Raw genomic sequence first — 27,332 nt, 5'->3', positions numbered from 1 at the left:
GCCACAGGCTGAATATTTCTGCTTCACTTGGAAATCCCAGAGGGCTTTTTTAAAAAAGAAACCCTTTCTTTTGGAAAAGAACACCTATTCAACTAACTAATCTTGTGGCTATATCATGTAGTTAATGACATTAAAATAATCTCCATAAGCCTGAATAACGTATGAATTAATATTGCCCATCCCTCCAGTTTTAAATCACAGGAGAAATAAATTGCCTAGATAGCATAACTATACCTAAGGCATAGCATAAGAAATAAAAACTTGCTGTGTCTTTGAGGATAAAGGCACATCTCTATTCAGTCGGTTCCAGTCATCTTTTTTATTTTTATTTTTATTTTTTTATTAAAGATAAAGACATTACAATGCAAAAATCAATCAAAGAACACAACTGATGAAACAAAATATACAGCAATCATACTTTAAATGCTCGAAAAGTAAACACAATAATCAAATATAAAAACATTCAAAAAGGGAGACAAGAAGGGGGGATTGGGAGGTGAAGGGTTCCATATTCCAGGATTGTGTGCGCTTTATTCTCTCTAGCATGCCACATGGCACAGTAGAGTGTGGTCGTTTGGGTATTTGCTGTGAGTCCATGTTTAGTAGTGAAGGGGGGGAGCTACGCCTCCTGCTCATTCAGTGTCATGATCTAGTCTGGTCCCCTCATCCCTGGGGATTTTTCCCGGTGTGATCTGAGTGTGGATCTGTAAAGCAGCAGATGTTTGTTGTAGATGTGTGTGGTAGACGTGCCAAATATCTCGAGGTCTTGAGCTAGAGGGTTGGGGTGTGGCATAAAACTATGTTTGTAAACTGCAATTGGCCATAGTGCGCACTCAAGCAGTTTTTGTGGGCTTAGTTTTGGCCCCCCAATGAACAGCAATCTCCCTCTTAGCGAGCATTAGGGCAATTAGACTCCAGCTGTAGGTTTATGCCACATTTCCTGCAAAATGTAGTCTAGTTCCTATATTCCCAATAGGCTCTGCGCATTGGAATAATATATCCTATAGATTTGACGTAGGACTTAGGTCAACTAGGTCTCTATCGAATATACTAAACTTAATTGTGTGTGCCAGCTAGCTCAGAGGTCACTAGAAACTTTCTCGAGTTCACAAGAAGGGATTAGTTTCTGACAACCGCATAAACATGACAACTTTGTTTCCCAAGAGTAAGAATATATCTCTCAGAGTTGTGGAAACAATAGATAAGTATTTCACTCAGTCAATCGTGCATGCTTCGTTTCTACAGAGTTGCAGAGAAATAGTGAGACGGGCGTTTTCAATAAAAAGGTTTATTGAACAGCCATATTTCTCATGCAAGAGAGGTGAACTGCTACAATTGTTTGACAGAATGCAAAGTATAATGCGTACAGCAAGAATAGTATTATAATATAATATTGTAAGAGCATTGTATGGTTTCTAAGCCATATAAAAATACATACATAAATAACATGGACTAAAATACTCAACTGGTGCTTCTAAAATATGCCTACCCCAATGTACCTAACCTAAGTCTAATATGAGGGAAGAAGTAATTATTGTTTAGCATAGGTTTAGTTTGTGCCAAGAATCTACCAAAGGTTTCTCCAGGCACTAATCAGCTCCATACCTTAGAATGAAGGAGGTTGGTATCTCTTTCTCTGGACTCGTTTTCCCAACTCCCCGCAAGGGTAGTCAGAAACACTGGAGCTGGATTTCTCGTCAGGAGAGGGCAGCTTCCTGATCAGTGCGTCACATGGTGAGTAGGCTTCCTTCGTTATTTGCTGTAGCGAGCTGCGTCGGGCAAGTACACTGTCAATCTGCTCCACCACCATAGTTTGCTATAGCAAGTGAAGGTATATTTATACCTCGAAGGTGTTTAGAAATGCCATGTTTGACGTAAAGTCGGGCATATGAACGTCATGAATGAACCCCTAGGGAATAGTTGTTCATTGTAAACTAACGGAGTTCTTGGCAAAATCAATATTCAAGCAAGGGGAAGTCCCTAATGGCCTAAGCTAGTTTTCCAAGAATTGGTTGTGATGTTTGGTGAACGAATGGAAGAGCCATGCCTGTATTTGGGTAGCATGGGCTATGCCTAAATAGGGCTTGATTTCTATGCTATATAAGGGCAAAGTTATTTGTACCTATATAAGGGCATGAATCGGGAAAATTCAATCGGAACCTAAAACACCACACAACACCCACTCCTCTTTCTTATGTACGACTACTACTAAGTTCTAAACACGTTAAAAATATCTAAACATGATGTTTTAAAACCCACCCCAAAATACATTTAAAATGCATTGGTACTGGTTGTACACAAAAAGAACATTTGTGCTGTACGTATTTAAAGCAACGTTTCATTCAAAGCATATAGTTTGACATTTGAAAATGCTATCTTAATGAATCATGAAAATACATTTTATGAAATGGCTCGAAAATACAGAAAAGAAAAGTTGCTGAAACCATTTCATGACAGATTATATATTCTTATAGATTGTTCTTAGGACAAGGTCAAAAACTGTCTCTGGAAGCTTTCAAAGAATTTTTATTCTCTATGAATAGTTCTACTTTAAGCAGATTATTTTTGTGCCGAAAAGTAAAAATACTAATTTGGAAAACAAAAATTAATCACAGGAAAAAGAGTTCCAAAACTAGAACTTTGTTTTGAAAAAATAAAGGTCGAATTCAGAGTCTCTCAGAACACTTTGTGCCAATTTCAAAAGTCAGTGTTATTGGTTGGAGAAAACATAAAATCTTCGAAGACTGTAAAAAATGTGTCTACCATTGAAGTTGAAAGTTGGATTACCTTATTAAGAAGATCAGTCGCACATAGATGTGAAGCATCGTGGTCAGCATTGGTCCCATTAGCAATGTTTGAATCAGATGGTACGTGTGCCCCTGTCGCTTCTCGTACCTCACCGTCAGCATTTTGCGTCTGTGAGATCTCAATGAATGCCGTCATCAGAATTGGTAGCGCTGGGGACAACCCAATGCATGAGCCGTCACTGGTCCAAGCAAAGTATCAACATCTGTTGGCATGACTGATGGGAGCGTCAGACAGATGTCTAGCACGCATTCTTCTCCGCATAGCAAGAAACGCAGAATAGGTAAGGTGCAATCTTGCCAAATTGGTCTGAATGACAGAAACCATGTGGTATTCCATTCTCTTAAACAAGTACCGCAAAATTTGGACGATGCACTCATGACACTTCATCGCCAGTAGAGTTGTCTCCACGGTGATCTGGGTGTCGCTTGTGGATTGGCTTGCCATATCGAATCAGTAGGAGCAAAAATAGTATCCCTGCAGCGAGTCCCAAAATGAGAGGCAGTCCACCAAACACAGAGTGCACGAAGTTTGGAAATATTCCTAGGACTGCTTCAAAAGGTGGCAATAGTCCTGAAAAAAAATCATCTTAAATATATGTACAATACCACTCGTATCAGACATGTTTAAGATACGACCTAACATTTCTGAGAAATGTATATGGCAATTTGTATTTAAGAGGGCATGTATCTCTGGAGAAGTCCTTGCGACTTGCAGATCATAGATCTATTTGGCCGAGGTCAGTGGCACAGTTTTCTGTAAAAGAATGGCTTTCATTCTGCTTAAAGTATCAATTCGTATAGAAGAGATGTTCAGTAAAGGCCAAAGTGGCGACTTCCGGTCTGTCTTAGTTTTAGGAAACAATGCTTGCATACAGCAAGTGACCCTGGCTGACACAGTTACTAGATAGGGTAAACCTGGCAACATGCCACAGTAGCTGTGATCATTCAACATGAGGTAACTTCCATTTGAAAGTTGTCCAAAAATTGGATCAATCACCGCAGCTGGTGAACCTTGCGGGTGGCAGGATAGGTTGTTAGAGGAACCATCGCAGGCCCCGTGTACATTAACACCCTGGCAAAGGAGAGAACCGCTTAATGCGTTTTCACAATTTTTACCACTAAGAAACACTTCTTTCCCCCCACTCCAACATTTGTGTATGTATGGTAGTTCCCAGAATGTCTTGATGTATTCTCTACCCAACCTTTCATATATGCCTGCTGGTATATGTTTTAAGCAATACTGAAAATGGAAAATTTTAACAGGCAGAGTGATTGTACCATGTATTATCCATTCTGTGGCTGGCGATGATTAATGGCAATCTTTGTAGTTTTTCAATGCTCAGCACTGTATAGTCTGCTGCCCTATGTACCAGTTTGATTTGTTTATCAGTGAGATAACATTCTGAAAACAGTGACGTGGTGTTGATTAGACGCCAAGGTACATAGCCTGAATGTAGGTTTTGTAACGTCCAGCCCAATGACATGATAGAACGTAATTGTGACTGACCATGTTGCAACATGACCAAGTCCTGTTCCATGATGTCTATGGCAGAGCATACTATGCTGTCCAAAGAATATTTCCTGGACGACAGAGTCGTTAACCCATTGTCAACTACAGAGAGAGATTTCTCTAAGTTAATACGATCAATTTCTCGTATTCGTTCTGCAGTCTCTGCTTGACGTAATCTTCCATGTTTTATTATGCATGGCAAAGATACCGGCGTATATAAAACATTTATGACACGTGTTCTTGGTCCTAGCAAGAATTCTCTAGGATCAACGCCATCTTTAAGTAAAGATAAGTGTTGTTTTACATCCTTAAGTGTAGATCTATGTAGCCATTCAAGTCATAGCTTCCCTACACTGTATGTTGTTACTATTCCTGGATGCTGTCTCTGAACATATCTTGGATATGGCCTAGTGAATGTGAACCCCCGTGTTTTATTCAGGAATCTATCTTGACAGTTGTTTGTGTCTGTGGGCCAGAATAACCATTTTTTCCAATCTGGATCTGTTCTGTTGTGATGCAAAATAGTATGTACGTCGACCTCCCCCTCTGAAGTGTTACCACTAAATGGTGAAGGTGTAGGTATAGGTATAGACGGATTGTTTAAATCTTTTATCTTGGCTAACCCAAGACAAGATGTCTGTTGGACAGTGTCATTCAAAAACATTTTTTCTGGGATGTTCAGGCTCTAAACAAAGCTTCTTTCCCCTGCACTTGCCAATCGTTTGTGCCCCAGACAGTTTTCGTCTCAATGTTGTCTTTCAAAAGTCAAAACCTAGCTGAGCATAAAAGGCCGCAAATAAATAAATTTGCTTGGTGTTTGTCAACATACTTTTCTTTCCTGTCTTATTAACATTTTTAAAGTCAAATGATTCTGGAGTGGAAGTATTAAACCCTGAAAAGTATGGAAATTTGGCATAAAATGTTTTTGAGCTACCCTTTGGCGGCGTAGGACAATGTTCCCATTGGTTATAAGTTAATACATTTCTAGGGTTTGCTGATTTATGCAAGCAATTATGATCATAGTGATTATGCCAATACATTTGCTCATAATGTGATGAACCTTCTAAATATTCATGATTTGTAAATTTTGCAGACATTTCTAAGCTAACATCATATTATTAACAGTCTCGAAGTCCCAATGATCAGAAAGGTTCTAGATGAAACAAAGTCATTCAAGGAAATCTTGAACTGGTGTGGAATCCTCAACAGCTCAGACGGGCAAAAATGTCATAATCAGTTCTGTCCCAAGCTTTACCCTCAGGTATAGGAACTGCTGTGATGTTCACTAATGACAAGTCTCGTTCACGATGAGATGATTTATGTGGCTTGAGGAGTAAGTTGATGTTCTTACTTGCTGTGTCCTTTTTAACATATCTTCCATTTATCAGCATTCCCAAAGTTATTACCAGAGTCAACCAAAGTAGAAGAACAAGCACACCCAACACAATCCAAAGTTCAATCCATGGTGAAACCAGATAAGTCTTTTCCAGGTGATGAAAAAGTTCTGTTGCTTGTTCTTTAAAAGTTTCAGGTTCGCTGGGATCCTTAGAAAACATATCAAAGTTAAAGAAATATCCAAAGGCAGTTCTGTCAATTGTAGGGATTGTATCAGGATTAGTTGAAATCGCTGGAATCACTTGATCACGTGTCATATTCGTGTAGTCGGATGCTACTTCATTGTAGACTGGTGTTTCTTGACGAACTGTCATTTGGGTCTCAAGAGGCACAAATTCCATAGCTTTGTTGCTTAGTCCTTCATTTCGCAATTCAGATTCTTCAAAGGTGATGAGTCTCTCAGTTTGAACCTCTTGGATAGTAGCAGGTTTGGGCGTCTGCTACATCTTTGGAGTCCACTTGGCCACTGCTTATGATCGGCCACACAATGTGGTTTTACCAGGTCGATGGACACAAACCTGTTCTCCTTCTTTCCAGCAAGGGGTGACAGTAAAACTGTTCTTGATCTGTGGATGGCTAGGACAGGTACTGGTTGTCTGTAAGAAGGCTCAAATTCCTTCTTGTCCGCAATTTTTTCTCTGACTAGATCCCCAATCTTTGGAATCCAGACAGGCCTTGCTGGGACGGTCGGTTTCTCTTCAGTGGTTGTTGGCTTCAGGAGTACGTTACTTTGTCTGTTCCTTATTTCATTTAAGTCCTGCAAAAGAGCCAAACGATCTTTGATATCAAAAGGTTTTTGTTCTACAACTGAAGTATGACAATCGAGGTCCGATACGATCATTCTGGTCCCAAAAAGGACTTCATATTGAGTGATTCCCCCTAGAGTACTTCTTGACAGATTATTAAGACTACGTTGGACACTTATTTGATGTTTGACCCACCCGTCACCCAAGCCTAATACCCTAGCTGTTATAGATTGCTTTATGTTCCGTTTTTTTCTCTCCACTACCGAATTTCCCTCAGGATGGAATGGACTAGTGTACCGCAATGCAACGCCCAGATTGGCCATGGCCTCCTTGTAAGCTCGAGAGCTAAACGCAGGACCCTGGTCAGAATGTAGGGTGCCGACTGCGTATGTGCCGATAAAGACTCGCAAATCTTTTATAACAGTTCGAGCGTGAGCCAAGCGCTGAGGCCACATCCAAATGAATCTTGTCTTAATATTTGTCGGATTGCATTTGTCCATAGGGACGTCTGCGTATGGAAAGTGTAATGCTGTCTAACAATGGTGTCTGTACTGGGCTGGCTATGCTATAGTCAGGTATCCGGCGGCGTTCTGTGCTGCGATCTCTATTGCAGCCTATGCAGTTAATGACAAACATGTGACTGTGAGCATTCATTCCTGGCCACCAGTAAATCTCTTTTACTTCTAATATCATTTTAGAGATCCCTTGATGTATTAGACCCTCTCCAAAATGTGCTTTGTATATCAAAGCTACTCTACGTTTCCTGTTTGAAATCACTCTACCCCCCACCGCTACGGATTCGAGCAAAAGGAACGGAGTTTGCATCAATTATGTATGAGTAATCGAGTGGAAATTTATTAGGTAACGCTGCACCACTGCCTTTGCATGAAGTATTGACAGCTAGCATTATTTTGCAGTCTATTTTCGTTTTTGAACGAGTGATTGCAGCTACGGACGTCGTTTGCACAGCTGCCTACGCGGCTTCATCAGCCAATTAATTCCCTGCAACGTCAACGCCATCACTTTGATGACTCAGTGTATGTATCACGTGAGTGTTTTGTAGTCCTTGTCGTAACTGAACTACTTGTTCCCAAAGCAGCTTATGCTTGATTGTGCCACCTTTTGCATCTTTGAAACCGTTTTGAATCCAGTTCTGCAAGTATTCATTGTAAGATTAAACGCAGTAATATGAATCGCACACTATAAGTGTGGGGAATTCGCGATCAGTATTTTCAAGCGCCATCTTAAATGCTTGTAGTTCAGCTCACTGAGCTGTACAATCTCCTAGAGATTGAGTTGTAGTGACCATCGGTCTGAATTTGACATCTCGCCAACGACCTTTAACGATTGCGCATGCAGCACTATAAGCTTGTTTAGTAGCGGGCTGTGCTGATCCGTCAGTATAAATTATACATTCTTACTGTTCTAGAGGCAGAATTTCAGTAGGCAGGGGACATTCCTGTTCATATTGTAGAAATTCTTGCGTGTTCAGATATGGATCAAAAACGTATTCAACATCTGTTGCAGCAAGAGAATTAACCCATTGTATCCATCTTAGATGTAATGCTTTGGCATTCGGAATGCTCACTTTCGTCACTGCCTCTATGGCAGGTATAGGCGTAACGACGATGATGTGTTTACCCTGTGCGAGGGCTCTCTCTTTTGCTACTGCAGTTTGAACCACTGTCAGAATGTTTTCTGTAGAAGTGAATTTCATTTCAGCTTGTGTGTACAAGTGTGACTCATAAGCTATTGGTACTTTTTCGCCTTCGTTAAAAGTTAAGTATGTGAATCCGCATTGTCCTGGAATGATTCGGATCACTAAGTTGCGTATGTTTACGCTGGTTTGAAAATGTTCAGTTGCTAACATGTCTGTTGGGAGTGAATGCAAAATTTCTGTGTGTTTTTGTGTCCAATTAACTGTTTTAAAATCAGGTTTGATTAATTCGTAGATAGGTTTAACCCTTTCTGCGTAGTTTAGAATGTATGTTCTTCCAAAATTCAGGAAACGTAGAACTGACTGTAAGTTTTTCAGCATTTTTTTAGGTTGGAGCAGCGCACACTTTTCTAAATAGTTGGCTGCCAGGCATTTGCCTTCACTTGATAACTCGTATTCTAGAAAAAGGACGTTGAGGTGGGCAATTCTTGATTTCTTAAAATTTAATTTGTATCCTTCAGAGGCGAACCCCAATATAATGGTGTTCACCCTGTTCAAGTGCCTGTCCAAGTCATCGTCTGTTAGATAGATGTCATCCACATATGAAAAAGCTTCATCATCATATGTTTGTAGTAACTCTGTTACTCTAGCTGAAAATAACCCAGGACTATTCTTGAATCCCTGAGGGAGAGGACAGAAGTGACGCTGTGTCCCCTTGATCGAGAAAGTGGTCAAGTACCTACTTTCTGGTGCAATGTTTTGACAGAAGAAACCTTTAGAAATATCTAAAGTGGTTTTGTATTTTTTATGCACAATGTTATTTATTCATGCTGCACTATGGGCATTTTGTACTGCAAAAGTTTTGCAACATGAATTTAAATGTCTGTAATCCAAAACTAGACGATATGTATTGTCTGGCTTGGAGACAGGAAACAAAGGATTGTTCATGGACGAGGTGCATGTTTCAATCACCCCTTGGTATTCAAGTTGATCTAAGATCTCTCTGACCTGTTTATTAGCTTCTTCCTTAACTGGATACTGCCTTTGTGCAGTTGGTTGAGTTTTCAATTGGATTTTTGGTGAGAAAAATCCTCATTCCATCCTACATGATTTTTGTATAATGCAGGAGCCTGGGCAATTGCCCATTTCCTGGCACAGGTATATTTTAAATGTATTGGAATGCGGTTGGAGAAGGCTGGCATAATGATGTCTTCGCTATGTGGGCACTCCCTGACAAATTCTGGTGGCCAGTCAATGTCATAACCCTGAGAGAATCGCTCCCAAAAGAATGCTCTTATTTTTCTTGTTATATCTCCCTCCATCTGGAGTGTTACTTCATATAACTTATGTGGATTACTAACCGTGGTATCTGCAGTTTCAACCTGAATGTATTCATTCAAGTCCACTGTCTCCAGATGATCCTTCAAGTTCTTGCGAGCTATGGTGACTTCTGCTGCGCTGTCCAACATTGTCAGAGCCCACTCCCCGTTCTTGAGTTGTGTCCTCAAGATCCTCGGCATGTCTGATCTTTAGGCCTGCTACCTTCTTTTTTGGTGAATTGAGGTTTCTTGCTTTTTAGAACGTGTTGATCGTCTTTGGACTTCACGCATTCTTCCTTGTGTTCTGACCATCTTCTTCTTTCGGATTTCTGTGACGAAGTCTGAAAGGTACGAGAGGAACGTGTATCAGTATCATGATATCTATCAGGTTTTCTCAAATTATCCCCATTCCTGAGGTTATACCTCTTTTCTTTTTTTTTTTTCTCCAAAAACCTTTATTGCACCATTAAGTTACACAGCGGAACGCCTACAACCCATCGGGCTGGCCGCTATAACAATTTATCAGTCACATTGCAGCAGTCTGAAACCCCTGGCGGAGTATCCAATATAGTAGATATCAACATACCTGCTGCGATGAAGAGGTGCAGCACTTGCATATGTGTCCCAATCATTAGTGGTTTTTGATTTTCCATTTTACATGAACAGCAACAAACTAAAATAACTGTTAGGAATAACATTGCGGTCGTACATAGATTTCTAATGATTGTGTATGGTTACTTCATCAAAATGCCCCATTCCAGTCCCCCTCCCACTCTCACCAACTGCCCCGGAGTGCCATGCGTGTGCTCGAGTATGTATCCCTCTTCACTGGTTCGCTATGTAGTTCCTCCCTAGTCAATCCTGCATGAGAATGTAGTAACGAAGCCACTCCCGTGGTCCCTGTCCGCCCCCCCTCACAACACGACCACACTACTAGCCCTCTTCCTCCTCCCCATCTGATTCATCCTGGTCATCTTCCGGCAAGGGATCACAAATCTCCCCCCTATATACATTCCATTTGGTCCAAATTTTATTCCATTTCCCCGGACAGGCACGGTTGGAGTACACCGCCCTTTCCGTTATCATTACCTTATCCATATTTAGACACCATTGTGACTTAGTTGGTACTTCCTCCGCTCCCCATCGTTGTGCGATATCATGTTTTGCTACCATCAATCCCACTGTAACCCAGATTCGCCCGTGTCTAGAGATGTCCGTAGGTTCCCATACGTTTAGAAGGCATCTCTTAGGTTCAGGCAACAGCGACATTTCTAACGTTTGTGAGATTGTTCGCAGTATTTGTCTCCAATATTCCTGAATCTGGGGGCAGTCCCGTATGGTGTGAAAGAATGTGCCCTCCTCCCCGCACCCATGAAGGCAGTAGGGGTGTTGTATCCTGTTAATACGGTGTAGCATTGTCCTTGTGTAGTATACCCTGTGTAGTACTTTTAGTTGCACTAGTCGTAGTCGTGCAGAGATGCCCACTTCCTTAGGTGACGCTAGCGCCTCATTCCACTCATGCTCGTCCATGTCACTAGTGTCCTCCTCCCATTTCGTTTTTAAGGACAGTGTTGGGTCTGGTAGGTTATTGAGTAGTTTTCGATAGGTGCGGGATGTTGCGCGTTCAATCATATAGTCAGTGAGGAGGCGGTCTTCTAGCGGGGAGGACTCGGGCAGATCGGTGTCCGAGGGCAAAGCCGCAAGCAATGCATGTTGTATTTGAATGTACCTGTAGAGCTCCCTTTCGCTAAGGTCGTATAATTCTCTCAGTCTGTCGAAGGGTATTACCCCGCCCCTCTCCCAGAGATCGCCCACCGTGGATATCCCTATGGTATCCCAGTGTGAGAACCCCTTGCTGTTCCTCATGTTGCCGAGGGCTCGGGTGTCCCACAGCAGGGTAATGTAATGTAATGTAATGTAATGGACATTTATAAAGCGCTGCTACCACTCCAAGGAGTATCTTGGCGCTTACACAACCCAGATGGAAGAGTTGGATAGGGAAAAGAGGTCCTAATTTCTTATACACATCCACTACACTAAGGTCCTACACAGAGCGTCAGGCAGAGAGAAAGTCCAGGTTTTCAATGCCTTCCTAAAGGGGGCTTCTTGGGAGAAAGACCGCAAGGAAAGAGGAAGTTTGTTCCAGGCCTTAGTACCTAGTACAAAGATGGATTTGCCACCCTTTGTAGCCAGTTTAAAACGAGGAGTGGTAAGTAAATTCTGGCTTGCAGATCTCAGGCAGCGTGCTGGATAGTATCTATTAAACCCCTTTCGTAGGTAGGTCGGGCCACGTTGATGGAAAGCCCTGAAAGTAATCAGGAGAAGTTTAAACAGAATTCTCTTTCCTATTGGCAACCAATGTAAGGTATTCAGGGCTGCAGAGGCTGATGATCTACGGGGCAAGCGCAATACGAGGCGGGCAGCCGCATTTTGGACCATCTGCAATTTGTGGAGCACGATTTTATTTGCTCCAACATAAAGTCCATTGCAGTAGTCCAGCCTAGAATTTATTAAGGCCACTGCGACTGTTTTCCTCGCCGAAAGAGGGAGAAGATCAAAGAACTTCCTAAGTGCTTTAATGATTTGGAAGCACATGCCTGCCACTGCTACAGCCTGAGGTTTGAAGGATAGGCAGTTGTCAAATTTTATGCCTAGGTTACGGGCAGATACAATTGTGTTGGGTGGGGCTTCAGCATCCAAAGGCCAGCATGCTATGGGGGAAAAAGGGTTATTGGTCCCTATGGGTAAGATTTCCGTTTTTCCGGCGTTGCACTTTAAATGGTTGTTGTTCATCCATTTGAATGTTGCTGCAAGACAGTTCCTAAGATCTTCCTCGGCACCTGGTTGTTCCTTGTCCAACACCAAAATCAGTTGGGTATCGTCAGCGTATGAAATAGAACTGATCCTGAATGACGCGATCAGGTTCATCAGAGGTGCCATATATAAGTTGAAAAGGACCGGGCTCAAGCTGGAGCCCTGTGGCACCCCTGAGCTGACGTTTTTAGCCTCAGATTGATATGGGCCAAGCACTGTTATTTGGCGTCTGTTAGTGAGGAAATTCCTACACCAAGCCAACACCTGTCCTCCCACCCCTGCGGCAGCCAACCGGTCCAATAAGATGTTATGGGACACGGTATCAAAGGCTGCAGACAGGTCAAGTAGGATGAGGACTGCCTGTTTTCCCTGGTCCATTGCTGCTCTTAAAGTTTCAGCGGTGTATAATAAGGCTGATTCGGTAGAATGTTCTGACCGAAAACCTGACTGATTCGGGTGGAGAACGTTATTCTTCTCCAGAAAGTTAGTCAGTTGACTATTGACAAACTTTTCAGTCAACTTGAATAGAATGGGTAGCAGGGAGATCGGGCGCAGGTTGGAAAGGGTAGTAGGATCAGCCAGGGCCTTTTTTTGGAGTGGCTTGACAGCTGCAAGTTTCCAATCATCAGGGATGCTTGCTGTTACTAGAGAGGAATTGATGATACTGTTAATCATAGGATTATCCATCTCTATTAAATGGTGCAACACCGGAGGGGGGCAGGGATCAAAGGGGGAACCTGATTTGCTGGCTAAGATGGCTTTAGCAGTTTCCTCCAGGGGGACTGGGGCGAACTCGTCAAGGCGGAGGGAGGAAGTCATCTTCACTATCTCTTCATCATCCATTGTAGTGATGGTTTCTGATGGAAAGGTGTTGGTAATGGTTAGGATTTTATTGTCGAAGTAATCAGATATCGCATTACAGAGATCTTGTGATGGAGGGATCTCTTGCGATAGAGCTGAGGGATTGATAAAATCCTTAACAATCCTAAATATAGCTTTTTGTTCTTGGCCTGCTGAAGAAATGGCCTGTAGATAGTGGTTTTTTTTTGCTAATTTTAATCCTGCGTGATACTTCCGTCTAGCTGCTATGTAAATGTTACGTGCGGCGGTGTCGTAATTACGACGCCATCTCCGTTCTAGCGTTTTCACTTCCCCTAATTCAGCCTTAAGAGCTGGTGAAAACCACGGAGCGTTTTTTTTCTTATTCCTCGGTTTCACGTTCTCATTACTGGGTGATATAAGCAGCTTGCCCGCTCCAGCAATCCAGTCACAGAAGGACTGATAATCTGAGGAAGTACAGTCGGCAAGGGCTGGTAACCCATCTTTGAGTATTTCAACGATGTCAGCTCTCCTGGCTAATGACTTCCAATCCGGGGTGGGTTTCGTGTGGGGCTTATCCTTACTTTTTAGGGAATTTAGAAAGGATTTCCGGGTTTCGACTATGAGGAAGGGGATTAAAAAATGATCTGTCCATACCTGAGGGCAGGGGGGTTTGACTATCAAACTAGAAAGATTAGAACAGATGCCATCTAGTAGATTTGATTTGATTTGATTTGATTATGGGTTTTATAGAGCGCAACAGCTACCCTAGGGCATCCCGGCGCTGGTAACTATCATCCCGGAGAGTGGGCGATCAGGGGGGGGTAGTGCTCATGGAAAGAGGAGGGTCTTCAGTTTTTTCCTAAATCTAAGGTGGTTTTGTTCTTGCCTCAGGGAGAGAGGGAGAGCATTCCACAGTCTCGGAGCGTTGTACGAGAACAAGCGACCACCTGTTCTGGCCTTTCTAATTCTGGGGACTTTTGCAAGGGAGAGGGAGTTAGATCTGAGTTGTCTAGTTGATTGTTGAAAGGACACAAGAAGTCTGAGAATAGGGGGGCCTTCGTTGTGCAGTATTTTATGTGCCATGCACAGGGTCTTAAAGTTGACACGTTCTTGGACTGGCAGCCAGTGCAAATTTCTAAGGGCCGGCTTGGCAGAGGTCCTTGCTGCCGTTCCTGTCAGTATTCTTGCCGCCGCGTTTTGAGAGCATTGGAGTCTGTGGAGTACAGAGGCTGGGGCCCCCAGATATAGGACATTCCCGTAGTCCAGTCTGGAGTTCACCAGCCCCTGCATCAAAAGCTTCCTGGATTGAGGGGGGAGTAGATGGAGAATCTTTCGTGCCATCTTCATAAGGCCGAAGCAAATTCCCGTGGTTTTCCTCGCTTGTGTTTTGAAGCTGAGGTCCTGGTCCAACCATATCCCCAGGCTTTTCACTTCGGCTTTTGGGGATGGAGGGGATCCCATGCATAGTGGCCAGGGAAGGGGGGCGGGTATTTTGTTAGGGTTTCCCAGCAGAAGTATTTCAGATTTTTCCCCATTCAGTTTTAACCGGGATTCGCACATCCATTGGTGAACTTTTTCCAGGCAGCTAGACAAATTGGAGAGGGCGTTGTCGGGTTGGTTGAGGGACACGATGAGCTGGGTGTCATCGGCGTACATTATTGATTTGATCCCAAAGGGTTCAACAACATCCTCGAGAGGAGCCATGTACACATTAAAAAGTGTGGGGCTCAGGGAGGATCCCTGAGGCACCCCACACTTGAGTGCATGAGCCCTGGAGATGGAATGTCCGTCAGTCACTTGAAAAAACCTGTTCTCCAAGAAGGATGCGATCCAGGCCAAGGCGGAGTCAGCCACTCCCAGCAGCCCGAGACGATGAACAAGGGTTGCGTGGTCCACCGTGTCAAAGGCGGCACTCAGGTCGAGGAGGATCACTGCCACCGATCCTCCTCCATCCAGAATGCCCCTCGCTTCTTCGACCACGGCTAACAGGGCGGTATCAGTCCCCTGTCCAGGTCTAAAGCCAGTCTGGGTTGGGCGGAGAAGATGATGGGACTCTAAGAACTCGGAAAGGTGTTGATTTGCCACTCTTTCGGCGATTTTGCTAATTGCCGGTAGCAGAGAGATAGGTCTGAAGTTTGATGGGTCAGAAGGGTCAAGGTGTGTTTTTTTTATAAGAGCCTTTACCGTGGCTTTTTTCCAGTTTACTGGGACTATGCCAGTTTCAAAGGAGGCATTGATCAGGTTAGTGAGAGGGGGGGCTATGGTAGAAGCAATTTGTTTAAGTTTACTGATCGGGGCTGGGTCAGATGGGGCACCGCTTTTGACTTTGTGCAAGACACTAAGGAACGTTTCGATAGTAATTTGGGGGAAGGAAAGCAGCCTAGGGGCGTCTTGGGAGGTCGGGAAGAAAGAGTCTTTTAGTGCAGTTGTCGCAGGCGGGAGGGAGTTCAGGATTTTTTCGATTTTTTTTGAGAAAAAATCGGCCATCTGGTTGCATTTTGCGCCATCCAGGTCAGGAGGGGGTGGGGGTTCCTGTATTTTGGAAAGGAGCTTGACTATCCGGTAAGTCTCTTTTGCGGAGTTGGTTGCGGCTAGTATTTGATCCTCGAAGTAGGAGGCTTGAGCCGTTTTAAGTGCATTTTTATAAAGCCTGATGTGGGCTTTGTAGCCACTTCTATCATCCGAGTGCCAGTGCTTTCTCCATTGGCGTTCCAGCCTTTTGCCTTTCCGTCTTAGTTCCCGTAGTTCCTCGGTGAACCACGGTAGTTTGGAGGATTTCCTATTAGTAGGAAGGGCTTTGAGAGGCAGGACTGTGTCGAGGGAGTTAGTGACCCATTTATGTAATTGAATTTCAGCTTTGGAGGGGTCAGGGTCGACTGTGGGTAGTGTGGAGAGCAGCGAGTGCTCCCATAGGGTAGTATCTAGTTTTTTCCATGGCCGTGACGGGGCCCGGGAGCAGGGAGTATCAGAGATTTTCTTTGGGAGTTGGAGTTTGAGAGGGACCAAAAAGTGGTCGGACCAGGGGAGAGGGAGAGGGGTTTGAGCGGACAATTTGGAAAGATTAGAGAAGATGGGATCTAGCAAGTGTCCTTTCAGGTGGGTAGGGTCGTTGCTAAGTAGTTGTAAATTTAGGGAGTTTAGATCAGCTTTAAGTTCTGTGGCAAGTTTGTTGCCTTGATCATCAAAGTGGAGGTTTAGGTCCCCGAGTATGGTAAAATTTGGCGTTACGCATGCCAGGGAGGTAATGGCATCCATGAGTGAGTTTAAAAAACACCCCACCTGCCCAGGGGGACGGTATATTAGCAGCCCAGTTAGTGTGGTAGATGGCGGCAGGTGTAGAGAGAAAAGGACATTTTCACAGTTGAGAACAGGACTGTCTTTAAGTTGACAAGCGAGGTTCTCGCGATAAATAATCGCGATGCCCCCATCCCGTGCCCGTCGGCCTGTTAAGGTTTTTGATGTGATACCCAGGAGGTAGTGCTTGGATAATGTCCGGGTCAGAGCTCTCGGACAGCCAAGTTTCTGTTAAAAACAGAACGTCCAGGTCCGACTCTGTTAATAGCAGGTTGATTTCGGCATGGTGTTTGGGGAGTGACCTGCAATTCAGAAGGGCCATCTCCAGACAGGCGGGTTCAGAATGAGCTAAGGGGGAGGCCCTGTACGCGCAACTAGGGCATTTATGGTGCTCCTGTTCCGGATTGATAGGTCCATTACATCTGGTGTTTGACAATTCTCTGAGTTGGTGCAGAGTTTTTTGTTCGTAAGTAATTCGAGATAGTTCTGAGCCGACCAGAGGTGTGGGCTCACGGCTCGGGCTGGCGCGGACGGGCGCAGACGGGCTTGCCTTAGGCGCGCCTTCGGCGCGCCATCGTCGCGCCCGCTGCGCTCGTCCGCTGCGCTTCCTATACTGGCACATGTTTTGTACGGTGAGGAGTGCACGTCAGAAGGGGGTGTGGTCACCAGGGGTGGGCGTGTCTATCCTCGCGCCTCGCCCTCGAGAATGGCGATCAGGGAGTCTATCGTTGCAGCGTGTGTACGCTGTTCAAGGAAGCAAGAGTAAGTGAGTAAGTGAAATATTTTAAAAAGCAGTTTTTATCACACAGAAAAGATTTTAAAATAAGCAATCTCGCTCCCGGCTTTCCGCCTCAGGAGTCTCTCGGGAAGTAGTGTCGCGCTTTAAGATCAGCGCGCACTATTTATACTGTTCAGAGGGGGCGTGGTCACCAGGGGTGGGCGTGTCTATCCTCGCGCCTCGCCCTCGAGAATGGCGATCAGGGAGTCTATCGTTGCAGCGTGTGTACGCTGTTCAAGGAAGCAAGAGTAAGTGAGTAAGTGAAATATTTTAAAAAGCAGTTTTTATCACACAGAAAAGATTTTAAAATAAGCAATCTCGCTCCCGGCTTTCCGCCTCAGGAGTCTCTCGGGAAGTAGTGTTGCGCTTTAAGATCAGCGCGCACTATTTATACTGTTCAGAGGGGGCGTGGTCACCAGGGGTGGGCGTGTCTATCCTCGCGCCTCGCCCTCGAGAATGGCGATCAGGGAGTCTATCGTTGCAGCGTGTGTACGCTGTTCAAGGAAGCAAGAGTAAGTGAGTAAGTGAAATATTTTAAAAAGCAGTTTTTATCACACAGAAAAGATTTTAAAATAAGCAATCTCGCTCCCGGCTTTCCGCCTCAGGAGTCTCTCGGGAAGTAGTGTCGCGCTTTAAGATCAGCGCGCACTATTTATACTGTTCAGAGGGGGCGTGGTCACCAGGGGTGGGCGTGTCTATCCTCGCGCCTCGCCCTCGAGAATGGCGATCAGGGAGTCTATCGTTGCAGCGTGTGTACGCTGTTCAAGGAAGCAAGAGTAAGTGAAATATTTTAAAAAGCAGTTTTTATCACACAGAAAAGATTTTAAATGTCCTGCTTGATGGGTAGATTCGCGATTCACCAGAGTGAGTCCCAACACTTCAATTGTGTCCAGGAAACAGCTGACTCCAGGATCAGTTGGGGCCTCAAGATGCAGGTTGAGATCACCCAACACCGTAAAGTTAGAAAACCTGAGAGTTAAATCACTCAGCACGTCACCTACAGAGTCCAAAAATGTGGCGGGGGGGCCTGGGGGGCGATAGATAAGAGCTCCGGAAAATACAAGGGAGTCATGAATTGCAAGGGAGAAAGCCAGTGCTTCTGACTCTTTTAGCTCCGTCAGTACTTCTATGGAGCATTTAAAGGTGTTTCGATAGATAATTGCAAGGCCCCCTCCTCGTTGTTCCTGCCTATCCAGACGTAGGATATGGTAGTCATGTGGTAGGGCTATGGCAAGGGCAGGATTACACCATGGCTTCAGCCATGGGGTCAGCTTGGTGATCTTCCCCTTCCAACCCAGAGCAGCAGTCGCTGTATGCCAGAGCACCACCGTTAATTTGGTGGGTCCCACTAAGGCGCGAGTTTTGCGTTGGTCATATAATGGAGCCAGCAGAGTGTTAATGCCCAGTTGTGCCCTGTCAGCCTGGAATGCTGGCTCGGTTTGTGAAGTATGAATCCATTGGTTGATGGGTTTAAGGTGAGCCGCCCAGTAATACAGTTTCAAATTGGGTATGGCAATGCTACCGTCAAACCAACCTCTATGCAGTTTGGATTGTGCGATGCGTGCGGGGAGGTTCCCCCATAAAAGGTTAGATACCAGTGCCGCAACCTTTTGAAAGAACCTAGGGGCTACCGGGTAAGGTGTATTTTCAAGGACATACAAGAATCGTGGGAGGGCCATCATTTTGTAAAGCGCAGCTCGTCCCAAGAGTGTTAGCGGGAGTTCCGTGAGGTTATACCTCTTTTCAGAGGGCTCCTTTTGAGGAGACCTACCTCTGGATTGAGAAAGCTTCTCTTTAGAAGTTTGTTTAGTGTTCTCCCACTTCTTTTTAGGAATAGTAGGAGTGTTTTTCATAAAGACCTTCTCAGGACTTTCTGACAGTTGGGGTTTAACTGGTTTTCCACCCAAGCTGTCTTCCTAATTCTTTATAGGATTTTTCAATTATTCTGGCAAATTCTTGAGGTTGCCAAGTTGCATTAAATTCCCTTAGCTTTTGGCGGATCGCCACGGATGCTGCTTCTTCACCTTTAATATTAGCTAATATTATTGTTGAGATCTGTTTGAAACCTTTCAGTAATTTCATACCTAAATTTAGAGCAGGCTCTGCCCTGTATTCATTTTGAATCTGTTTCAGGACATCTGGTATTACCGCCATAGACGGAACACCATGTGTTTTAGTGTAGATTGCAGCAAAGACTGTACCTCAAGTGTTGCAGTCCTCCAGATGTGGTGTGATCCCCATTGGTAAACAGATTGTTAGAATTCTGTGTTTCTCATGAGGGGTAATATCAGGAAATACTGCTTTGATTTGAGTAATTTTTTGAGCTATCCAGAATGGAATTTGTTCCCGTTTTGCGGGTAGTTTACCAACGACTGAAGGTGGAGTCTGTGGTGTAATTTTATTTGTGTTCCCCTGGTAAGGGGGATGTGGTGGAATCCTTATTGCTGGTTGGACTGTTAGTGTCCGCATGACATATTGGACCAATTGTCTACAGATTTTGATTAGTTCTTTTATTGAACTAATAGTTCCGCATCTGACATTTCATTAATGGCAGGATGTGCTGTATAGCTGGCTAATAGCGGCCATAGTGCTCCTGGTCTACCTAGTAGACCGAGCCTGGTAATGTGATTTATATGTTTTAGGGTGCCTTTACACCAGAGCGCATGCTCTTGGTATGTTAGTAGAATTACAATATCCTCAAAAGGGATTTATTCCTCTGGTGGATCATCCTCTTTGTAGAAGTGAAACATTTTAGTTCATGGATCTGCTTCTGGGAAGAGTATCCATGAATAGAGTACCTCTGTCTGATGATAGTCATGTGCCTCTATTACAAAAACTACCCTTCCACCTCTTGCTGATAGGCCATTTCATATAAGTTTTATAGCGATAGCTTTTCTTAAATTTCCTGGAATACTTATAGCATCCTCGTCGGCTTCATTAAAGCCTGTGAAGTTTAAAGCTTGTACGGCGTTGTCGCCTGTAGCTCCACTGGCCCCAGGGTTATCTTCGTCGGCCATTTTGTTCACTGAAAGTTTGCAGAGCAAGTTTCAAGGAAACAAAGATAAGGTGCACATTATTTTGGAACACTGTATCCTTCAACGTTGAAAAAAACAAAAACTAATACATAGGATTTTCGTCCTACTCAACTATGGCGGATATTATCCTTTTACCCACTCCAGACGTCTATTGGAGTATTACGGAAAAAGGGGTCTCTGAGAAAAGCACAACTGAGTTACTTTAGTATCTAGCGTTAAATTAGTGCCTTACCAAATGTTGGGCGCCCTGTAGTATAGTTCCTATATTCCCAATAGGCTCTGCACATTGGAATAATATATCCTATAGATTTGACGTAGGACTTAGGTCAACTAGGTCTCTATCGAATATACTAAACTTAATTGTGTATGCCAGCTAGCTCGGAGGTCAATAGAAACGTTCTCGAATTCACAAGAAGGGATTCGTTTCTGACAACCACATAAACATGACAACATTGTTTCCCAAGAATAAGAATATATCTCTCAGAGTTGCGGAAACAATAGATAAGTATTTCACTCAGTCAATCGTGCATGCTTCGTTTCTACAGAGTTGCAGAGAAATAGTGAGACGGGCATTTTCAATAAAAAGGTTTATTGAAAGTCTTCTTTCTCATACAAGAGAGGTGAACTGCTACAATCTTTAGACAGAATGCAAATTATAATTTATACAGCAAGAATAGTATTATAAAATAATACTGTAAGAGCATTGTATGGTTTCTAAGCCATATAAAAATACATACATAAATAACATGGACTAAAATACTCAACTGGTGCTTCTAAAATATGCCTACCCCAATGTACCTAACCTAAGTCTAGTACGAGGGAAGAAGTAAGTATTGTTTAGCATACGTTTAGTTTGAGCCAAGAATCTACCAAAGGTTTCTCTAGGTTCTAGTCAGTTCCATACCTTAGAATGAAGGAGGTTGGTATCTCTTTCTCGGGACTCGATTTCCCAACACCCCGCAAGGGGAGTCAGAAACACTGGAGCTGGATTTCTCGGCAGGAGAGGGCAGCTTCCTGATCAGTGCGTCACATGGAGAGTCGGCTTCCCTCGGTACTTGCTGTAGCTAGCTGCGTCGGGCAAGTACGCTGTCGATCTACTCCGAGCCACCGTAGTTTGCTATGGCAAGTGAAGGTATATTTATACCTTGAAGGTGTTTAGGAATGCCATGTTTGACGTAAAGTCGGGCATATGAACGTCATGAATGAAACCCTGGGGAATAGTTGTTCATCGTAAAACTAACTGAGTTCTTGGAAATCAATATTCAAGCAAGGGGAAGTCCCCAACGGCTTAAGCTGGTTTTCCAAGAATTTGTTGTGACATTTGGTGAACGGATGGAAGAGCCATGCCTGTATTTGGGTAGCATGGGCTAATCCTAAATAAGGGCTTGATTTCTATGTCTATATAAGGGCCACATGATTTGTACCTATATAAGGGCATGAATCGGGAAAATTCAATCGGAACCTAAAATGCCACACAACACTGCCACTTTGTACCTTTGCTTGCTAATTACTATTCTAATTTTTAACTATCTAGTGATTTTTTTTTTTTACATATCACACCTTGCACTTTATTAGCCAGCCATATCAAAATGTTTTCTATACCAGCATTTTCTTATCTGATTCCTGATTGCGCTACATACTGAAAGATAAGGAAGCACTCTTACTTTAAGTCTCCATTCCCAGCCCCGTTGCATTGCGGCTGGTGCCGTTTGTGTGGAGGGCTTGGTGAACTGAAAGCAGTTTGGGCTCACTTTGGGTGTGAAGGTGGCAGCCGGCAGTCTGCACGCCACTTCTCCTACTCATTGTTACATAAGCGGGATGCCAGAGCGGATGTGCAGCGGGCGCGCCAAAGGTGCGCCAAAGACAAGCCCGTCTGCGCCCGTCCGCACCTGGACTGGGCCCAGGGCCACAACCCCTTTTTGTTGCCCACCAAATCGGGGCTCAGACTAACTTACTCAAAAAATACTGTTATGAGTTTCAATAAACCCACTATGTTGCCTAACTGCCAGCAGTTTGAGCCATCTAAAGAGACTAACAGCCACATGCATCAAGCTAAAAACCGGTCGCAAACGGGCAGATTCTCAGAATCTGCCCCTTTGCGACCAATATCTTTGCATTTGGGATGCATCATCCCAAATGCAAAAATCTCAATTTAAGGAATCTCTAAATTGAGATTCCTTAAATTGCGATTGCATTTAAAGAATCCCAAATTGAGATTCCTTAAATGCAATGCATCAAAGTAACAAAATTAGCGATTTCGCTAATAGGAGTAGCAAATTACCATGAAGTTGAACTTAATGGTAATTTGCAAAAACTTTGAAAAATGCACTTTTGTGCATTTTTCGAAGTTTCATGTTGCGCACACACATGCCCTTAGGGCATGTGTGGGCGCAACATATGTGCACAGATCAATTTCAGGGGTGCAACAGGGTGTCATTTTGACACCCTGACACCCCTACCATACATTCCCAGGTTCCAACAAAGTTTTAGACTCCTTCGCTCCACCAAGCATGGAACAGATCTTGCAGGTAGTAAGCTCTGCAAAATCCGGAGGGCCCACAGACCCCTGCCCACCTAAAATCTTTCAAATGGCACCCGAAAGCATTAGCAAGGAACTCAGTTTTCTTTTTAACTAAATCACCAGCGTAGGCATCTTCCCCAATGCGTGGAAAACCGTTTCACTTCTCCCTTTGTTAAAAAAAACCAATCTGGACCCCAGTGACCCGAGAAACTTTAGACCTATCGCGAGGATCCCCATCCTGGCCAAGGTCTTGGAATGAATACTCAATTTCCAACTTTCCTCATTTGTTTCCTCGGCAGACCTGTTGGATCCTTCACAATACGGTTTCCAACATGGACACAGCATGGAGACTGCCTTGGTAAATTCAGCAGAGGAACTCCGGGCAATATTGGACACTGGTGCCAAGGCTGCCTTGATCCTATTGGATCTTTTGGCGGCTTTTGACAATGTGAAACATGACATCCTTACAAAAAGACTACAAGAGAAGGCTGTCAGGAATACTGCTCTTAGCCTGATTAAATCGTATTTGAACAATAGGTTCCAATATGTTCAGATTGGCGACTCTTGCTCAGAACGGGTCACGCTTCCTTGTGGGGTGCCACAGGGCTCCTTGTTGAGCCCTACACTATTTAATCTGTATGTGGCCCCCCTGGCTAACATCATCAGGCAGTTTGGCTTTTCACTGGGTTCCTACGCGGACGATACTCAAATAGTAGTGTCCATTTCTAACAACTCGGAGGAAACTGCTGAATGCTTTAGCCAAGGTATGTCTCACATAGACCAATGGATGACTGCAAATTGCCTAAAGCTTAACGGAAGCAAAACCGAGGTTCTTCTGCTAGGATCTGATACCTCTTTCTGGGCAAGGAACTGGTGGCCTCCCGGGATGGGAACTCTTCCGGCCCCAGTCTGTAAGGTGAGGAACCTGGGCTTTATGTTTGATGACTGTGACAAGTTGGCCTGATATATGATGCTCACTAGTTCTAGTGATCACCTTGTATCAGTCCAAACAACCCTTATGGTGATTGGTTGTAAGTCAACCTTATAGACCAGCTATCCTAATGGTAGCATGGACAAAGCAGTCTTAGGCTAAACTCTTTTGGCATGTGAAGCCAGCTGTTTTACCACATATAACCCCTTGAATACCAGATGAAAGGACACAACACAGGTTGTTATGAAAATAAACAATATATTTATTAATAACAAACACCTCTGAACTCTTTATGAGGTCAGAGGGCTAAGCACATGACAATCTTTTAGGAAAAATACGATAAGTTGCACAAAATTACAATGGTGCCCTAGGGGCACGACAAACCATATACTAAGTAAATGGTATAAGGAAATCGATAGAAGGAATGGAGCTGTCCAGAGGCTGTAGGTTCGCTGGGACTACACTATCCTAACCTCAGGTAAGTAATAGGAGGCCCACGGGACGCGCATGCAGAGTGTGAACTCACACGCGAGATGCGGAACAAAGTCAATGGACAGTACAGTTTACGAAAAAGGTAAGTACGGACAGTCTTTACTATCTAGGCCTGAAACTACTGGAAATCTGGACACTAGGAGAGTTAATCTACCCTTGAGCACCGAAATGCTCTTGTTACCTCAACCACGGGCTGCGGGTGCATAGGTGTCAAAGTGTGTTGGGTTTCCGTGTCGAAGTCTATGGAGCCTTGAAGAAAGATGCTGCAGGTGACCAAGTGGAAGATGTCTGGTGCGATCCAGGGGTGGATCGAAGAAGAAGAGGACCTGAAAGCAGAGGGGACAGTGTTCAAAGTCAGTAGCCAGTGACCGGTGTGGAACCAGGAAGGAAACAGATGCTGTCGTCGCGATCAGGTGAAGAGTGGACGCTTGTCTCTGTAGCCACGAGGACCAGGAGGTGTCTTCGACGACCAGGATGGAGGCACGAGCTGTCCCACGCAGGCTCTCGCTGTCGGCGGTGTCGGATCCGGATTTGGAATCAACAGGCCTTGACAAAGGCAACCCACGTGGTGAGTGGAAACGGCATCTGCAGTGGACCAGGAGGGTCCAGGGTGCTCCTCTTTTGGAAGGGAGCAAGGGCCAGTCTTGAGTAACCAGACCAGCAGTGAAGATTTCAAGTGACCAGACAACGCGTCGAGCAGCAATCAAGCAAAAGGGCCCCACGCAGATCTCGTGGATGCTGGGGGGCTGGTCTTTGGTGCAGGAGCGGTTCGGGGCTGGGGCTTCTCAATCCCCAAAGCACTTTCTCGAGGATGCCTCTGAAGTCGTGCTGGAAGCGAAGTGCAGTTTCTTCAAGATGGCCGGTCCCACGTGTCTCGTCGCATCCACGGATCTCAGCTGTGCTGCAGATGTAGGTTGAGGTCGGAGAGGCCTGGAAGTCCGGATCTCGTCGGGCTCTGAAGTCTGGTTCCGGCAGGAAGGACGACAAAGTGAACCGCTAGGACGCTTGATGGTGCCTGCAGTTGCAGGGTGGACACTCCTTGCCCACAAGGGAGATTCTTCAGTCTTCTGTGGAGCAGAACGTCGAAGTCCAGAGTTTCTTCTTGTAAAGTTGTTCAGGATAATCTGATTTGGAATGGGACCAGCTCCTACCTTTATCCTGCTAAAAGGGGCTGTGCTGCTGACTAGGTCCCTCCCATGGGTGTGACCAGGAAGGGGGGTGGTTACACCCCCTATCCTTTGTCCGGTTTCGCGCCAGAGCTGCGGCTGGAGTGCCCCAGGAACTGGTTTGAACCGGGGTATGCACAGGGACACCTTGTGTGCCCCAGGCATACCTCAATACACAAAATCCTGTCTGGGGTGGTGCTAGCACCTCCCAAGGCAGGAAACCCTTTGTCCAGGCCTCCCTCGCTGGAAGGACTCCCAGCAGCAGGAGGTCAGACTTGTGTCTGTGGTGGCAGCATCCATTTTGTGATGCTGAGGCTTCGTTTAACTTTAACCGGGGTTCACAGTTACATACATGTCGTGTCCCTCTAAAAGGGTGGAATGCTACCCCTGTCGCCGGAATTGGTGAGGGGTAGTATTCCAATTCGTATGACACCTTACTCGACATGTTTTGATAATGCACTTAAGAGTATATGGTATAGCGTTATCATGGAACAGCTATAAGGACTTGGTTCCGCAAGCTGCAGACAGGCTCAGCTCATGCCAGAGCACCATCTCACATAATTCCAAGCACTCTGCCTTCAGGATTGATAATGCCTGCCATAGGAGTGACTGATAGGAATATATGTGTCCATTTTAGGGTTAGATATAGGTATACTATATCTACAGCAAAGGGTGGTTACACCACCTTGCCCCAGCTGTCGTGCAGCCAGTTGTGTCTGTTTTGGATGGCCAGCCAGGGGTGGCATAATACATGCTGCAGCCCCTAGTAGGCCCTGGGTACACCTATGCCCTGGGTACCTAATGTACACTGTACAGGGGCTGATAAGGTGACCCAGCATCCAATTAGGTATGTACCTAAGGTACATGGATTCCATTTTACAGAGAGAGCAATTAGTCTGGGGTCCTGAATAGCAGGGCCCCAGGCCAACTAGGTCGAAAACCAGCTAAACACTAGGCAAAAAGTTGGGGGTAACCATAGTCAGATATCCACCTTCCTACATAACCCCCCCCCAAATGAAAGGAGATAAGGCTATCCTTGTCCAGGTAAGCATCTATTGCCTAAGTGGCCATATAAGGAAGTACCAGCACTGGCATGGTTACCCCCTATCTCATAGTCCACTAAGCAATCCCTCACCCTAAGGTTATCTGAGGGTCTCCACCATAGGGAACACGTGTGGTGTGTTTTGGCAAAGTAAAAGGCTGGTGCTGAGATGGAGTGCTGAAGTGAGGCTCCACTAATGTTGGGCTCAACTTCCTCGAATCACCATCCACCATATATGCCTTTCTTTCCACTACTGAGTTGTGTTGAGCTCTCAGGGTCAACCTCTGGCTACCTAAAGCTGGAGGCTGGGTCCCTCTGTTTGTTTGGGACAGGTCAGGTCTGGGGCCCTTAGGTCCCACGTTTGGCTGTGCCCAACAGAGTCCATCTGCGGGAGGTCCCTAACTAAGTGTAAGGGGGATCCCTCAGGAGTTTCTAACTTTTTCACCTTGCTAGGGCTGCTAGCTTTGGTGTCCCTAATCTGCTGATGGGGTTGTTTTATTGGACAGGGGGCCCTTTGGGGCTCACTGGCCTCCTTGACCTCTGTAGCCCTGGGCTGACTGAGGCAAGGTAGAGAGGGGCAGGTTACCTGCTCTAGACTGGGTCCCACCTTGGAAGGGTCCACTGACATCAGGGGCTCTGCCAGGCTAGGCCTGACTACCTCTGGGGCAGTTTCTTCACAAGGAGTAAGATCAGTTCCCTGAGGAGGCTGATCCTTTCCTAAAGTCTGGTGGGAGGGAGTTTTCTCTTCCTCCTCAATGCTCTCTGTTTGTGTGTAGTGATCCATAGTTTCAGGCTTCACAACATAGGAATCGGTTTGAGTTTGGGCTGTGGCCATCACAGCCCCACCAACCTTTTCAGGAAGGGACTCAGTTTGGGTATGGGCTGTTACCATAACAGCTCTGCTAATCTGTCTAGGAAGGGAGTCTGCTGAAGATGGGTCTGAGACTTGCACAGCCCTACCAACCTGTTCAGGAAGGACATCTTGGATTGGGGATGTGGCCAT

At 45.0% G+C, this 27,332-nt stretch overlaps 1 protein-coding gene across 7 annotated transcripts in view; it reads left to right on the top strand.

The window, feature by feature from the left end:
- Positions 1-27,332, top strand: part of DNAH8 (dynein axonemal heavy chain 8) — a 10,041,960-nt gene that overhangs the window by 3,857,233 nt on the left and 6,157,395 nt on the right. The window lies entirely within an intron of this gene.

Source organism: Lissotriton helveticus, chromosome 6 (assembly GCF_964261635.1).
Source record: "Lissotriton helveticus chromosome 6, aLisHel1.1, whole genome shotgun sequence".
Taxonomy (NCBI): Eukaryota; Metazoa; Chordata; class Amphibia; order Caudata; family Salamandridae; genus Lissotriton; species Lissotriton helveticus.
Note: the sequence above shows the minus strand (reverse complement) of the source record. Positions and strands in the feature narration are given on the sequence as shown.